We start from the raw sequence: 17940 nt of genomic DNA, 5'->3' as shown, positions 1-17940 counted from the left end.
GAATTTTCTGAAATTCTTCAAAGTTCGAAGAAGCAAGTCTCAAGTTCACATTCCCATGTGAATCATCTAGCCTCTATGCAGCAAATTGGAAACAAGTGCATTTAGACATTTGCAGGAGGAGTTATTTTATTTGATGCTCATTGCCACAGTGCTTAGCAAAGTGTAAATTACCTGGGGATCTTGCTACAATGTAGACAGTGGTGTGCTGGTGAACATTTTATAACTGGCTCTCTGGAAAAAAAGTATTCATGTATTTACATATATAAATATATTATAAATTATACTAATAAAAAGGCTTATTAGAAAGAATAATAAAATATTTTATATTCTTTACTGTAAATTTCAATAGCTAATTGACTCTTACAAGACTTCTCCTAGATTTTTGCTGAATACTAGTATTTCTTAGCTAACCTATAGTTGCAGTCAATCATGGCACATGGAATTGCTATTCAATCCACAAATTCCTTTCCCAATGAAGTTATTGCCATTCAAACTGATATGTGATCTACCGTAAATCGATTTCTCACCATTGTACAAATTATATTGATTAAACTCAAATCCCTTTCAGCTCCAGCTCTAAGTATGTAGAAACTTTGCTCATTTGTCAGTGATGTGTGCAACTTCTTCACTGAACCAGATAACCATTTTTGTATACCACAAGATTATTTCCTCAGTGTTCTATCTTATTCACAATGGAATGGCTACACATATAACATAGTTTTAGCTTTAATCTGCATGATTAACATTTTCTGCATAATTTATTTAAATCTACACAACACAAAATAAATCAAGCACTAACTTTTACCTTTTGTCTATTTTGATGGTATAAATGCCATCTTTTTGATGGTGTAAGGTGCTGCCATGACTGATCAAGCTACCAATGTGACACCACTGAATGCACAGTTGGGAAGAGATACATAATAGTTATAATATTTCCACAAAGTAGACAATAGACACAACTTCAAGAGCACAGATAATAATAAATGAAGTTAAATACCCAAAAGCGATGGTCTTTGAGTACTAATTTTTGTTATTAATATAATTTACTTAGTTTTAATGTTTTGTAATTTAATTTTTAATTGTCTTATTGAATAATAGAATTGCAAAATTCCTGGAAAACATAGATCATAAATGCTTAACACCGTTAGTGTTACTAATATAGCATAAAATGTGATAGCTTCTGAAGTTGACTTTTGGAATTTTATTGTTATTGACAAGAATTCTTTAAAGCTCTGCTTTTTAAACTTATCCCACATGTGACTGTGCATATAACTTTTGGGGAGGGGAAATCAAGTGTAATGTGGTTAAAATGGGCACATCACCTATTAAAAGATATTCTCCTAAATAGGACAGCAGTAATCTAGGGAAAACATCTCTATACAGTCATGTGTCACATAATGACATTTCACTCATTGACGAACTGCGTAAACAATGGTGGTCCCTTAAGATTAGTACCATATAGCCAGGCTGTGTAGTAGGCTATACCATCCAGGTTTGCATAAGTACACTCTCTGATGTTTGCACAATGATGAAATCTCCCAACAATGCATTTCTTAGAACATATCCCTAAATGATACATGACTGAACTAACACGCACTGTATGGAGCAAGGTCTACCATGTCCTCAGGGGAAAAAAATTAAAGTTCAAGCTTTCAAAATCCTTTCAAATTTTTATTATGATATAAAGGCAACTAATAAAAATATTTTTAAATGACAACATTTAGAAAATATTGTTATAATGAACCTGTCCAGAAGAAACTGCTAGTGAACAAAATTCTGTCACCCAAAGATGGAGAAATTAACTGAAATCAGAAGTTGCATTCCACATTCATGTTCTTTTCTAAAATCTCTCCCAAAAGCAACAGGGGACAAGAAACAAGCAAAACTATTTCATGTCTGACAAAAAAAAAAAAAATGAGGGCTGGCCCTAAGGCCTAGTGGTTAAGTTCAGCACACTCCTCTTTGGTGGCCTGGGTTCAGTTCCCGGGGGTCGACCTACAACACTCATTGGCGGCCATACTGTGGCAGTGACCCACATACAAAATGGAGGAAGATTGGCACAAACGTTAGCTCAGGGGAAAGAAATCTTTCTCAGAAAAAAAAAAAGTACATACAGAGAAACTGATGGAGAAAAATCAAAACCATAAAATAGAAAAAATGTCCAAAACAATAAAAACAGAGCAGAAGTAAATTCAGGAAGAGGAGTAGAGAAGGACCCATGGATACAGATATCAAAATCTAAGGCATATATCTTAAAATTCACCAACATTTGCTGAGGCACAAAGCAAAATCTATTTGCACCTGAAGGAAATGAAGATTTTTGCTCTAAAGACTAGAAGAGCTGGGGTTCAATAAGTAATATCTCAACCAAGTCATATTTTCAGAACGTGATCTGAATCTCAGTTGTTGGTTGAGGCAATAACAGGTACTTCTCATTGTAAATGTCCCACATCTCTCTATGTGCTTGATTGTGGAATTTTTAAAGGTGAAATTGGACTCAAACCTCTTCATCTTTAGGAAATTTCCTACATGATTCTGAATATCTTGCATAGCTTCCAAATACTGCTACAGACGCACGTAAATATTCTATAAATAAGTCTTCTGGAAAAGGGAAGCAGCATAGGACCTATAAAAAGATAAGTAAAGAAAGGAAAAAAATGCATGCATGGAAACATTCGAGAGCAAAAACAATCACTACAAAAATAATTCCACAGAGACTGAGGAAATCATGGCCAAGTATTTCTCCATAAATGTAGAAATAAACACCCTTCTTTCCTCCACACACGTACAGGCAATTGTGTCTGAGATGCAAGAATACAAAGCAGAGGGCCAGCCCCGTGTCTGAGTGGTTAAGTTCAAGCGCTCTGCTTCCACGGCCTAGGGTTCAGATCCTGGGCGTGGACATGGCACCACTCGTCAGGCCGTGTTGAGGCAGCATCCCACATGCCACAACTAGAAGGACCCACAACTGAAATATACAATTATGTACTGGGGGGATTTGGGGACAAAAAAAAGCAGGAAAACAAAAAAAGAAGATTGGCAACAGTTGTTAGCTCAGGTGCCAATATTTAAAAAAAGAAAAAAAGAATACAAAGCAGAGCTGCAACAGCTCATGTAACGAAAGCCATGGGAAAGAGAGAATCAAATGTGAACTAGAAAAGAAGAAGAAAAGATAAACAATGTAGTCATTGCATAAATGAAAGTCAAATTATGAGTTGCACCAGGCAGAACAATATTTCTCCAAACAGAGGCGGAGACACGGAAAATAAGAATGAGGAAATTAAACAAAATGATATATAATAAAGAGTTAAAAAAGATTAGAAGACAACAGTAATATGTAAAATGGCCAAAAATCTCTGATATATGCACAATGGAAGGCCCAAAGAGGAAAACTCAAACAATATAATAACATATTTTTTAATTATAAAAATACAAATGTTTTAATGTACCTTTTAAAATAGCACATTGTGTTCTATAATTTTTTTAAAAGTTCGTGGATTCCACAAATAAAGAAAAAATTCTCCGGGAAACTAGGCAAAATAAACTTTCACTCAAAAGTGGAAACCAATCAGACTATCATCAAACTTTCCATAAAACAAATCCACAATAGAATACAATGGAAGAATATCTGAAAATATCCTTAAGAAAAGTGTGACCAAATAATTTTACCAATACACAATTTGCTTCAATAAAATTATCAAAGGAAAGATAGTTTTGACCATGCAAGGATCATTGACCACTTTTCCCAGGTCTTTCTGGGGCAGTCTAGTAGCAAATAAACAAACCCAGTGTGGCCTATAAGGCCCCGACACTTCTCTAACATCGCTCCCACTTTCTCTCAGCTGCTCCCTCAATTATGGCCACACTGGACTCTACACTGTCCTTTGAATGTGCCAAGCATATTCCTACTTTACAGCCTTTCCAACTGCCATTCCTTCTGTCTAGAATATTCTTCTTCCAAATATCCACATGACTCAGTTTCTCATTTCTTTTAATTCTGCATAATTTAACCTTTTCAAAGATAATTTACTTGGCCACTCTATTTTAAATCACACACTGTGACTCTATCTTCATTATTCTCTATCCCTTTCCCCATCTTTGTTTTTCCATAGTAATTATTACCTTTTTACATGGTATACACTGTCTCATTTGTTTTGTTCATTGTGTCTCTCTTCCCTACTGGAATGTAAGATATCTGAGAGTAGGACTTGTTTTCTTTTTATTCACTAGATTTTCTAACATATAGAACAGTATTTGGGCATAGAACAATACAACAAGGATTTGTTGAACTAAGAGGTAGCTAGTGAATCTAGGGTGAAAAATGCTTGTGAACACTGACTATTAAAGAAAGAGATTACTGGGAAAACTATGCTAAAAAGCCTGTCAGTGAGGATCAGCTCTGTTATGATATATGAGAGAATGTAAATAACGTTATTTTTGTGGACTGAATTGTGTCCCCTCCCTCACATTTATATGTTGAAGCTCCAATCCCCGTGTGACTGCACTTGGAGATGGGGCCTTTTTTGTGGTAATTCAGGTAAATGAAGTCATAAGAGCAGAGCCCTCACCTGATAGAACTGGCATCCTTATAAGAGAAGAGGAGTCACCAGAAATCTCTTTTGCTCCACAAACACACAGAGGAAAAGCTATGAGATGGCACAATAAGAAGATGCCCTTCTACAAACCAGGAGGATAAACTTCATCAGAAGCTAAATTTGACAGCACCTTCATCATGGACTTCTAGCCTCCAGAACTTTGAGAAAATAAATTTCTGTTGTTTAGGCCACACGATCTGTGGTATTTTGATATGGCAGACAGAGCTGATGAATACAATTATCTATATAGTCTATCACATGATACAATGTCAAATGCTTAGAGGTAAGGAGGCAATGTAAATGAGTAAAGGGAAATACTAGGTTAACCAAAGTGTGTAGTGGTGCGTGGGGTGAGGGCAGTAATGGACCAGAGACAAACAGTTGAACTTAAGGGGAAAACATACACAATTCAGGTTAAGCAAATTTTGCAATTGTATCAATGTAGGTTTAGATACTTTAGAAAAGAAATCCAGATATTTATGTGAAATCTCTTGACCTTTAAGTTTGGGCAATTAATTGAGATTTCATTTCCTTTAAAAATTGAAAGTGGAATAATAGTTTAATGTGAGAATATTCAGTTTACAAACATTTCTGACATTTTTTTTGAGGTAACATTGGTTTATAACATTATATGAATTTCAGGTGGGCATTATTATACTTTGACCTCTGTATAGTCTATATCATGGTCACTACCAAAAGTCTAGGTGCCATCTATCACTATACAAATGTGACCCTTTACCCTTTTGCTGTCCTCCCACCCCCTTTCCCCTCTGGTAACCACCAATCTGTTCTCTGTATCTATGTGTTTGTTTGTTGTGTATCTCCCATACAGGAGTGAAATTATATGGTGTTTGTCTTTCTCTGCCTGACTTATTTTACTTAGCATAATACTCTCAAGATCCATCAATGTTGTTGCAAATGGCATGATTTCATCTTTTTATGGCAGATTAGTATTCCATTGTGTATATATGTGTATATATATGTATATATACACTACATCTTATTTATCCATTCATTTGTCAACAGACACTTAGGTTGTTTCCAAGTCTTGGCTATTGTGAATAATGCTGCAATGAACATAAGGGTGCATATCTCTTTTCTAATTAGTGTTTTTGTGTTCTTTGGATAAATACCAAGAAGCTGAATTGCCAGACCATATAGTAGTTCTATCTTTAATTTTTTGAGGAATCTCCATACTGTTTTACATAGTGGCCGCATAAATTTACATTCCCACCAGCAGTGTATGAGGGTCCCCTTTGCTCCACATCCTCTCCAACACTTATTCCTTCTTGTCTTTTTAATAGTAGCCATTCTGATGGGCATGAGGTAATATTTGATTGTGGTTTTGATTTGCATTTTCCTAATAATTAGTGATACTGAACATCTTTTCATGTGGCTGTTGGCCTTCTGTATGAATTCTCTGGAAAAATATCTGTTCAGATCCTCTACCCATTTTTTAATAGGATTGTTTTTCTTATTGTTGAATGTATGAGTTCTTTATATATTTTGGATATTATCCCCTTATTGGATATACGATTTGAAAATATCTTCTCCCAATTTGTAGGTTGTTTGACATTTTTTTTATATTGATATTATTCTTCCCAGTCACAAATTATTTTTATTTTAATTTTTATTTTTTTCGGATGTACATCATATTTCGAATTCTGTGTACATTATATCATGTTCACCACCCAAACACTAATTATAGTGCATCCCCTCACATGTGACCCTAATCACCCCTTTTGCCCTCCCCCCTCCTCCCTTCCCCAATGGTAATCACCAGTCCAATCTCCAATGCTATGTGTTTTTTTTTTTTCTTTTTGTCGTTTTTATCTTCTACTTATGAGTGAGATCATATGGTATTTGACTTTCTCCCTCTGACTTATTTCACTCAGCATAATACCCTCAAGGTCCATCCATGTTGTCACAAATGGCCGGATTTCATCATTTCTTATGGCTGAGTAGTAGTCCATTGTGTATAAATACCACATCTTCTTTATCCATTTGTCCCTTTATGGGCACCTAGGTTGCTTCCCAGTCTTGGCTATTGTGTATAATGCCACAATGCACACAGGGTTGCAAGTATCTTTATGCCTTTGTGTTTTCAAGTTCTTTGGATAAATACCCAGCAGTGAAATAGCTGGGTCATATGGTAGATCTATCCTTAATTTTCTGAGGATACTCCAAACTGCTTTCCATAGTGGCTGCACCAGTTTGCACTGCCACCATCAGTGAACAAGGGTCCCCTTCTCTCCACACCCTCTCGAACATTTGTTGTTTCCTATCTTGTTAATTATAGCCATTCTGACCAGAGTGAGATGATACCTCATTGTAGTTTTGATTTGCATTTCCCTGATAGCTAATGACGTTGAGCATCTTTTCATATGCCTGTTGGCCATCTGTAGATCCTCTTTGGAGAAATCTCTGTTCAGATCTTTTGCCCATTTTCTAATTGGATTGTTGGTTTTTTTGTTGCTGAGTTCTATTAGCTCTCTGTATATTTTGGATGTTAACCCCTGATCTGATATGTGGTTTGCAAATATCTTCTCCCAATTGTTAGGTTGTCTTTTCGTTTTGTTGATGGTTTCCTTTGCTATGCAGAAACTTTTTAGTTTGATGTAGTCCCATTTGTTCATTTTTTCTTTTGTTTCCCTTGCCCGGTCAGACATGGGACTTCAAAAATATGCTGCTCAGACCAATGTCATAGAGCGTACTGCCTATGTTTTCTTCTAGAAGTCTCATAGTTTCGGGTCTTATAATCAAGTCTTTAATCCATCTTGAGTTGATTTTTGTGCATGGTGTAAGGGAATGGTCTACTTTCATTCTTTTGCATGTGGCTCTCCAGTTTTCCCAACACCATTTATTGAAGAGACTCTCCTTTCTCCATCGTATGCTCATGGCTCCCTTGTCGAACATTAGCTGTCCATAAACGTGTGGGTTTACTTCTGGGCTCTCAATTTTGTTCCATTGATCTGTGTGTCTGTTTTTGTGCCAGTACTATCCTGTTTGGTTACTATGGCTTTGTAGTATAATTTGAAATCGGGGAGTGTGATACCTCCAGCTTTGTTCTTTTTTCTCAGGAATCCTTTGGCTATTCGGGGTCTTTTGTTGTTCCATATAAATTTTAGGATTCTTTGTTATATTTCTGTAAAAAATGTTGTTGGAACTTTGATAGGGATTGCGTTGACTCTATAGATTGCTTTAGGAAGTATGGACATTTTAACAATGTTAATTCTCCCAATCCAAGAGCACAGAATATATTTCCATTTCTTTGTGTCTTCTTCGATTTCTTTCAACAATGTCTTATAGTTTTCAGTGTACAGATCTTTCACCTCTTTCGTTACGTTTATTCCTGGGTATTTTATTCTTTTTGTTGCAATTGTAAATGGGATTGTATTCTTAATTTCTCTTTCTGCTACTTCGTTATTAGTGTATAGAAACACAACCGATTTTTGTACATTGATTTTGTATCCTGTGACTTGACTGTATTCCTTTATTATTTCTGAAAGTGTTTTAGTGGACTCTTTAGGGTTGTCTAAATATAAAATCATTTCATCAGCAAAGAGTGACAGTTTCACTTCTTCTTTTCCAATGTGGATCCTTTTTATTTCTTTTTCTTGCCTGATTGCTCTGGCTAGGACTTCCAATGCTATGTTAAATAAGCGTGGTGACAGTGGGCATCCTTGTCTGGTTCCTATTCTTAGAGGGATAGCTTTCAGTTTTTCTCCATTGAGAATGATATTTGCTGTGGGTTTGTCATATATGGCCTTTATTATGTTGAGGTATTTTCCTTCTATACCCATTTTATTTACAGTTTTTATCATAAATGGATGCTCTATCTTGTCAAATGCTTTCTCTGCATCTATTGAGATGATCATGTGATTTTTATTCTTCATTTTGTTAATGTGGTGTATCACATTGATAGATTTGTGGATGTTGAACCGTGCCTGCATCCCAGGGATGAAACCCACTTGATCATGATGTATGATGTTTTTAATGTATTGTTGTATTTGATTTGCTAGAATTTTGTTGAGGATTTTTGCATCGATGTTCATCAGTGATAGTGGCCTGTAATTTTCCTTTTTTGTGTTGTCCTTGTCTGGTTTTGGTATCAGGATAATGTTTGCTTCATAGAAGGAGTTAGGAAGCCTCCCCTCCTCTTCAATTTTTGGAAGAGTTTGAGAAGGATAGGTAGTAAGTCTTCTTTGAATGTTTGGTAGAATTCACCAGGGAAGCCATCTGGTCTTGGACTTTTATTTTTTGGGAGGTTTTTAATTGTTGTTTCCATCTCCTTACTGGTGATCGGTCTATTCAAATTTCCTATATCTTCTTGGTCCAGTTTTGGACGGTTGTATGTTTCTAAGAATTTATCCATTTCTTCTGGATTATCCAATTTGTTGGCGTATAGCTTTTCATAGTATTCTCTTATTATCTTTTGTATTTCTGAGGTGTCCGTTGTAATCTCTCCTCTTTCATTTATGATTTTATTTATTTGAGCCTTCTCTCTTTTTTTCTTGGCGAGTCTATCTAAGGGTTTGTCAATTTTGTTTATCTTTTCGAAGAACCAGCTCTTGGTTTCATTAATTTTTTCTATTATTTTTTTAGTTGCTATTTCATTTATTTCTGCTCTGATTTTTATTATTTCCTTCCTTCTGCTGATTTTGGGCTTTGTTTGTTGTTCTTTTTCCAGTCCCTTTAGGTGCACTTTTAGATTGTCTATTTGAGATTTTTCTTCTTTGTTGAAGTAGGCCTGAATTGCTGTAAGCTTCCCTCGTACAACCACTTTTGCTGTATCCCACAGATTTTGGCATGTCGTGTTTTCATTTTCATTTGTCTCCAGGAATTTTTTGATTTCTCCTTTCATTTCTTCATTGACCCAAGCATTGTTCAGTAGCATTTTGCTCAATCTCCACATTTTTGTGGCTTTTCTTGTTTTCTTTCTGTAGTTGATTTCCAGTTTCATACCTTTGTGGTCAGAAAAGATGCATGGTATTATTTCGATCTTCTTCAATTTATTGAGATTTGTTTTGTGGCCTAATATGTGATCAATCCTGGAGAATGTTCCAGGGGCATTTGAAAAGAATGTGTATTCTGTGGATTTTGGATGGAATGTTCTGTATATATCTACTAAGTCCATCTGGTCTAATGTGTCCTTTAAGGCGAGTGTTTCCTTATTGATCTTCTGTTTGGATGATCTATCCATTGGTGTAAGTGGAGTGTTAAAGTCCCCTACTATTATTGTGTTACTGTCTATTTCTCCTCTTATGTCTGTTAATAATTGCTTTATATATTTAGGTGCTCCTATGTTCGGTGTGTAGATATTTACAAGTGTTATATTTTCTTGTTGGATTGTTCCTTTAATCATTATGTAGTGCCCGTCTTTGTCTCTTATTGCAGTTTTTGATTTAAAGCCCATCTTGTCTGATATAAGTATTGCTACCCCTGCTTTCTTTTCTTTGCCATTTGCATGGAATATCTTTTTCCATCATTTTACTTTCAGTTTGTGAGTGTCTGTAGGTCTGAAGTGTGTCTCTTGCATGCAGCATATACATGGATCTTGTTTTTTTATCCAGTTGGCCACCCTATGGCATTTGTTTGGAGCATTTAGTCCATTGACATTTAAAGTAGCTATTGATAAATATGTATTTATTGCCATTTTGTCACTTTTTCTTTTTTTGGGTGTTTTAGTAGTTCTTCTCAGTTCCTTTCTTTTTCTCTTGCTCTCTTCACTTGTGGTTTGATGGCTATCTTTAATAATATGTTTGATTTCTTTTTGTCTTACTTTTTTTTCCTGCTTGTTATAGCTTTCTGGTTTGTGGTTACCATGAGGATCCTATTTAATATACTATGCATATAACAGTCTATATTGACTAGATAGACTCTTTAGCTTGACCTCTTTCTAACAGCTCTACTTTTTCACTCCCTTCCTCCCACATTATATGTTTTTCACATCATATATACTCTTTTGTTTAGTGTGTGTCTATCCATTACCCTCTTATCATTGAAATAGGTAATTTTAGTACATTTGTCTTTTAACCTTCATATTATCTTCACAGGTAGTTGATCTGCTGCCTTTACTATACTTTTACCTTGCAAGTGATTTTATTGCCTGTTTTTTCTTGTTGTTGTTTTGGGTTTTTTTGATAATTTTTTTCTTTTATCTCTATCTGTGGTCATTGCTTTCCCACTTAAATCCCTTCAGCACTTCTTGTAGAACTGGTTTCTTGGGGATAAACTCCTTTAATTTTTGCTTGTCTGGGAAGCTCTTTATCTCTCCTTCCATTCTGAATGACAGCCTTGATGGATAGAGTATTCTTGGTTGTAGGTTTTTTCCTTTTAGCACTTCAAATATGTCATGCCATTCTCTTATTGCCTGTAGGGTCTTGACTGAGAAGTCCACTGACAGCCTGATGGGCTTCCCTTTATATGTCACTTGTGGCCTTTCTCTTGCTGCTTTTAGGATTCTCTCTTTGTCTTTAATTTTAGACATTTTGATTATAATATATCTTGGTGTGGGTCTCTTTGGGCTTCTCTTGTTTGGAGCTCTCTGTGCTTCCTGAACTTGGATGTCTGTTTCCTTCCTCAGGTGAGGAAAACTTTCCTCTATCATTTTGACAAATAAATTTTCTGCCCCTTTGTCTCTCTCTTCTCCTTCTAGGACCCCTATGTTCCTAGAAATAAAAATCTAGGCTCCGAATGTTAGCATGCTAGATATTGTCCCAGAGTTCCCTAACACTGTTCTCGTTCTGTCTAATTATTTTTTCTCTTTTCTGTTCTGCTTGGATGATTTCCTCTAATCTTTTGTCTAGCTCGCTGATCCGTTCTTCTGCTTCCTCTTCTCTGCTGTTGAGTCCCTCTAGTGAATTTCTCATTTCAAGTATTGTATTCTTCATTTCTGATTGGTTCTTTTTTATATCTTCCAGTTCTTTGCTGATGTGCTCACTGTGTTCATCCATTCTTCTCCACATATCTGTGAGCATCCTCATTATATTTTGTTTGAATTCTTTGTCAAAGAGGTCACTAGTTTCTGTTTCACTTAGTTCTTTTTCTGGTGTTTTGTAGTCTTCCCTTGCTTGGAAAGTATTCCTTTGCCTCCTCATTATGCCTCTTTCTCTGTGCTATTTTCTTTGTACTAGGTGAGTCAGCTATGTCTCCTGATCTTGGAGAAGTGGCCTTATGTATGAGATGCCTTATGAGGTCCAGCAGTGTGCTTCCCTCTCGTCCCCAGACCATAAGAACCAGGAGTGACCCCTTTGTGGGCCACTTGTGTTCCTCTGCTGTGACAGGGTTGCTTCCACTGCAGGTACCCAGGGAGTCTGATCTTTCCTTCCCTGGCCAGCTATTTGTAAATCCGGTTTGGTGGGGCCTCAGCACTGTTGGCTACAAAGCCTATTAGCACACTCTTATTGCAATTGTCCTCTTAATTGGGTTGGTACCCAGTGTAGCTGGTTGCTAGGCTCAGGGGCTACAGTTGTGATAGGCCTGAGGCCAACAGGCTGTTGTCAGTTCTCTTAGGAGTGCAGCTGAGTGGGGCTAGCCCTTGGCATGGAGGCACTCAGTTGTTTCAGGCTTTGGAAGGTGGGGCTGATCCTTTTTATGGCTATTTGTGAAGCACAAGTCTTCTGCCACTGATAAGCCTCACACCCCCACTGGACCACATACACTGTCAACTCAGTCCTGGTCCGTGCACACTTCTCAATCCCCTGGAGCATACCCCAACACCACACTGCAGAGGCCCCCACCTCTGCCCCTATGCCCCCCACAGTTCACCTGGTCTTCACACAAGCCCTGCCCCACAGAGGCAGACACCCTTGGGTGCCTGTAGAGGATCAAGGCACTCAGTCAATGCAGGCTGAAAAGTAGTCTGAGGGCTTGCAGTTAGGTGGGGCCAGACCCTAGGGCAGCTTGCCTGTCCTGGCTGAACTGGATTAAATCTGTGCTCTAATGGGTGTGGCAGACCCCTGGGCTAACAGCCCAAGGGATGCACCTCAATGGTCCACACTGGTTCCCTTTCAGCACGCCTGGACCAGCTCAGAACAATGGCCCCTACCAATATCTCAGTCTCGGGAGAGGATCCTCCTCTCGCCAAGATGCCCCCAGGGCCCACCAGGTGAGTCTTGTTTCACCAAAGGACAGTCAGCCTTCTCTCTGGTGATTTTAGGTTGCTGCAATGAGTGAGTTTGTGCGTGGGCCCTTTAAGACCCAGATCTTTTCGGCTTTCGGCTGATAGCTTTTCTGGGGGTATCCCCACTGCAGTTAATAGCCAGCAAAGCCAGACAGTAAGACCCCCGTCTCAGTTGGGCTGAGTCTGAAGCATGGTTATAGCAGTATTGCCCCCACTCTGGACCTCACTCCTCCAGGGAGGGCTGCGTACCTTAGGGTGGCTCCTGCCTGGCCAGCTGAGAAGCTCTGCTCCTCCCAAAGGTGGCTTTGTTCCTCTCCTGTTGGAGTTACTGCGTCTTCTGCTTTCGTCAGGACTGTCCCTTATTGTGGGGGTTCTTTTTATCCAGTTTTCAGTTTTCAATCCAGGGTGATTCTTCCCAAAATTGTTGTAACCTGCTTGTGCTCGTGGGAGGAGGCAAGTTCAACGTCTGCTCACGGCGCCATCTTGACGAGATCTCGCCGGTCACCTGTTTGATATTTTTATAACGATGTGCATCAAGTTCAAGGCATTCGATGGCAGCAAATAGACTAGGTCTTAAAAGTGACAACAATAAAGAAGACCAATAAAATAATACGTTTTTCAAGAAAAGATAAAATAAAATGTGAAAGTTTAAGCTTCAACCTCACTTCCGTTTTGCATGTTACATTACAACATATGACAATGAAAAGAAAAAGTAATTCTCTTTTTTCTCTTTGTACCTGTGCTCATTTATATGCCACTTTTCAGAGTTAAGATTAAGACAACAAAAGGAAAACCAACTAAAGCAAAGAAAAATATTCATGAATCTGCTTTTAATTAAGAATTATGAGCTGATATTGTAAATAATACATTTTACAAATAAATATATTAACTTCAGTTTTATCTTATTATTGATTATCCTCAGGAAAAGATTGGGTAAAAAAAGTAAATGGGAAAAATGAGAGAGCCATAGATCTACCATGCTGCAGAGATTGAAGTGAAAGATCTGGTAAATATTTCAGTTATTTCATAATGAATAATATTTCAAGTTATTTATTCAAGCTTTTAAAAATAGGTACATATGTGAATGCTATGAAAATACTTAAAATTCTACTAAATTATTACATACTACATTTTTATTGATTAGCAACATATATATGTTTGCAAATCCTAAAGTTACAACACGAATAATTTTCACAAAATTAATACAAAAATGAGACTTGCACCCAGATCAAGAAATAGGTTGTTAGCAGAACTATGGAGATGTTGCTTGTTTCAGTCATTATCCCAGAGGGACTTCTAAGACCACACGGCCACTGAAGTGATGCTACTGAGCTCCTGCTCTGTCGTGTCTTGTTCGTCCTCTCAGCACCGTCCAAGTTGTGCTGCGTCATAGGGGCAATGATTAAAACTCACTTTTCTCAAATTTCAGGGATCAAAATAATGCATCCATTTTGTGCTTTTAAGGATATCTCCATTAGAGGTGTTTAAAGAAATAGTGTTATGATTTCACAATTATAGTTTTCTTGAAAGTTACCTAACAGGTTGCACAAAATCAAAGAGTCAGATGTGACATTTGGGATAGATTTAATTACTTTTGGAGATTCGTGAGCTCTGATTTTCACATGGTTTTTCATACAATTTCCAGTTTAGCTTATACTTCTTAAGATTATTTTATTGTAAATTGAATAAAACAGTAGCATTTATGGGAGAACTTTACCTTTTAATGTTTACTATTACAAATATTTCACTCTTGATATCATTTTAAAACATCATAGTTTATGTAGGATACTCTCTAAGATTTCTAAACAACAACACATATTACATTTATATTTAATGAAAGATAGTGTGCTTGATGCTGGGGATACAATATCAAGCATAAAACAGTCTCTTCTTTCAAGGAAATTGCAACCAATATTAAAAAAAAAAAATTCCTAGAGATTTTCTTTTTGTATTACTCATCTTTTTTATTACATTTCTTTAATTTTCTAACCATAATGCCCGAAGAGGCAGTGTCTGGCAGATTTTGAACTTTATTATCAGAAGGTCAAGATTTGGATGTCAATGCCTCAATCTCTTCATGAGTAATGAAAATAATACCTAACTTATAAAGTTGAGGAAAAAATCAAAGGAGATGCTATCTGGAAATTTTTTAAATGACAAAAAATATGTTATGAACATCAGTTAAAATAGGCATGAACTATCATAAGTGAATGTTGAGAATAAACAAACATATAAAAGTGTCTCAAATAAATATTACCAAGGAATCTTGTAACAGCGTCATGGAAGTACTAATATGAGTGAGAGCTTGGAAGCAGCTATGATGAGATAGTATTATTTGCGTAGAAAGGACAGGAGATTTTGCAAGTCCTATGCTCTCCAAAGCTACCAGTTTTGATTCCAGAGACAGAAAAATACCATTACAAGTGGCAAAACAGTGATCACAGATGAATTTTGGAGAAACAAGGATTCCTTCTTTATGCAGATATCCTCTGCCATAGAAAAAATGAGGTAAACAACTCACTAAGTTACGTGAAAACAGATTGGTTTCTAAATAGAATTTTCCAAATTCTTCCCTAGATGTCAGTGCTGCTATTTGAAGATGACTGACTTCTTTGAATATGCAACAGTGGACGTGATTCTCTCAGACTAAAACTCAAAATTACTTTTCTCATCATTAATGAACTGCTTGAGCATTGAAATTAATGTCACCCAAGAATGGACTGAAGAAGGAAAGGTGAATACAAGAGTTCAAATCTCTACCCTAAAATCATTTCTTTTCTGTGTTCTTCCCATAAAATAGGAATATTACTGATTGATTAAAACTCCACAAGCAGAGCAACGAAATTCAGCAGTCACAATTAAGTCTATACGTTTTGCAAATGAAGATGCTGAATTACAATGGGCTAGAGGCTGTACACACTGAAGTGAATGCTTCTAGGTGACTGGGGTATTCTTTCATCCCAAATTTTCAGGAATACAGCCTGTATTTTATTCAAATTTCACCAATGATCCAACAATATTAGTATTCTAATCCATCCATGTCACTTTCATTTTCTTTAAAATTTTTGACTCTTTTGATTTGGGCTTACATTTAACCCTGAAATTTTCTTGTATATCATCTGTTGTATAAATAGTTGATTTTCAAAAAAAACCTGGAACATATAGATTTCAAAAAATTAGTTGTATAAAACATCTATATTCTCTATTCTATTACTGCAACTATTCAATAAAACATATTATTTAAGGAGAAATTCTCTTAAATAATAGAGAGACGTGTCTATACAACATTAGTTGTTCAAAGGTCAGGCTCTATCAATTACAGATTTAAAGTAGGCGTCCAAAGCAGATATATGTTCTGAACTGCACGGAGCTACTTCTTCCTGGGTCACATGCCATAAAACAAAACTACAGGCCCTGAATTTTCATTTCCAGATAGCTTTTCTTGTCTATCAATTTTCTCATTTTGCTTATATTTTTAAGCATTGTGGGTAATTATACAGCTCAGAAATATATCTTGCATTAAAATTATTCTTAATGCATATTTAACATTAAATAAGATATGAGATCTACCTTTTTAACTATTTTATTTTTATTTTCATTTGTTACGTTGGTCTATATTTTATTATTAGCAATTACTAGATTTAAAGTGATGGGTTCCCTTATTTATACATTTGCCAGACATATTGTTCCAAATTTTTTTCAGACTATGTTATGGGCTAAATTGTATTCTTCCAAGTTCATATGTTCAACTTCTAACTGCCAGTATCTCACAGTGTGACTGTATTTGGAGATAAGGCCTGTAAAGAAGCAATTAAGGTAAACGAAGTGGTATGGGCATGCCCCAATCCAGTTTGACCAATGTGCTTAGAGATCAAGAAACAGACAACACAGACCTAGGGAGGACCATATGAAGACACAGCTAGAAGGCAAGAATCTTCAAGCCAAGGAGAGAGGCCTCAGGAGAAACAAACGCCAAGTCAAGTCAGCAACATAGCAGGATAAGAAGCCCCAGACCTCTTTCCTCCACAGAGAAACTGGCTTAACAACAGTAGCTGATCTGAAAAGCCTTTATGAGAACTCCAAAAACTAGTTAAGAAGCTGTAATGCTTCAATCAAGTGCAAAGCCAAGAAAAGCCACATGGAAACAAGTGAAAGAACCTGGAAACAAGGAAAGGAAGCTGTTGCATTTTACTCAAGAGAGCCCTTACCTGAAGCTCAGTGTGACTGGAGAAAATGTGCAACTTGTGGCTTCTCTCTCAGGAGTGAAAGAAAGGAGTAGAATGTATGTCTAGTGTTCCAGCTTATTTGGAGGTTGACTTGCCTGACTTTGAGTACTGATGAGAAACTGGCATACTGTGGATTCCCACAGCCAGTGATAGCTCAGCAGCTTGTTGCAGCACCAGATACTGCAGTAGCCCAAACAGACATCAGAGAGAGGAGGAGAATATGAGTGCCTGAAAAAGAAAGCAGTAAACCTCTCTAATTGGGAAACTACAAATACAGGCCTAGAGAAAACACATCCTCAGAAACGGTTTGAGAGGCCTCTAGAATTTCTACCCAGGCTGATTGCTAAAGTTATTCCCCAGTACAAAGCCAGTCTGTAAAGCCTGGAGAGGAGTGACTGTTTTTCTCAAATGCCCAAATCTCAGTAAAAAACAAAGCATGCAAAGAAACAGAGAAATGTGGTTCAATAAAAGAAAGAAAGTAAATCTCTAGAGACTAAGTCTAAAGAAATGAAGATCTATGAATTAACTGAACAAGAAGTGAAAATGACCATCTTAAAGAAGCTCGATTAAATGAGAAATCAACAGCAAAAGGCAAACTGTTAAATTCACATATGTGTGCAAATTAAACAATACACTCTTGAACAATCAGTGGGTCTAAGAAAGCATTGCAAGGGAAATTAAAAATATCTTGAGACAAATGAAAACAAAATACAACACAACAAAACTTATGATGCAGCAGAAGCAGTACTAAGAAAGAAGTTTATAGAGATATATGCTTCATTAAAGAAGAAAGAGGGGCTGACGTTATGGCCTGGCAGTTGAGTTCAGTCCATTCTGCTTTGGCCACCTTGGTTCGGTTCCCAGGCATGGAGCTACACCACTCATCAGCAGCCTTGCTGTGGTAGCAACCCACATACCAAATAGAGAAAGACTGGCAACATATGTTAGTTCAGGGGGAATCCTTCTCAGCAGAAAAAAAAGAAGAAGAAGAAGA

General features: G+C 36.8%; 1 long non-coding RNA gene across 1 annotated transcript in view; it reads right to left on the bottom strand.

Moving 5' to 3' along the window:
- LOC138918955 (uncharacterized) overlaps positions 1-13216 on the bottom strand; it is a 33652-nt gene extending 20436 nt beyond the window's left edge. Inside the window, exon 1 of the long non-coding RNA XR_011428734.1 lies at positions 12970-13216. This is a non-coding gene — a long non-coding RNA (uncharacterized lncRNA). The remainder of the gene's footprint in view (positions 1-12969) is intronic.
- Between the last annotated feature and the right edge of the window lie 4724 nt (positions 13217-17940).

Source organism: Equus caballus, chromosome 19 (assembly GCF_041296265.1).
Source record: "Equus caballus isolate H_3958 breed thoroughbred chromosome 19, TB-T2T, whole genome shotgun sequence".
NCBI lineage: Eukaryota > Metazoa > Chordata > Mammalia > Perissodactyla > Equidae > Equus > Equus caballus.
This window is presented reverse-complemented; position numbering and strand designations above follow the sequence as displayed.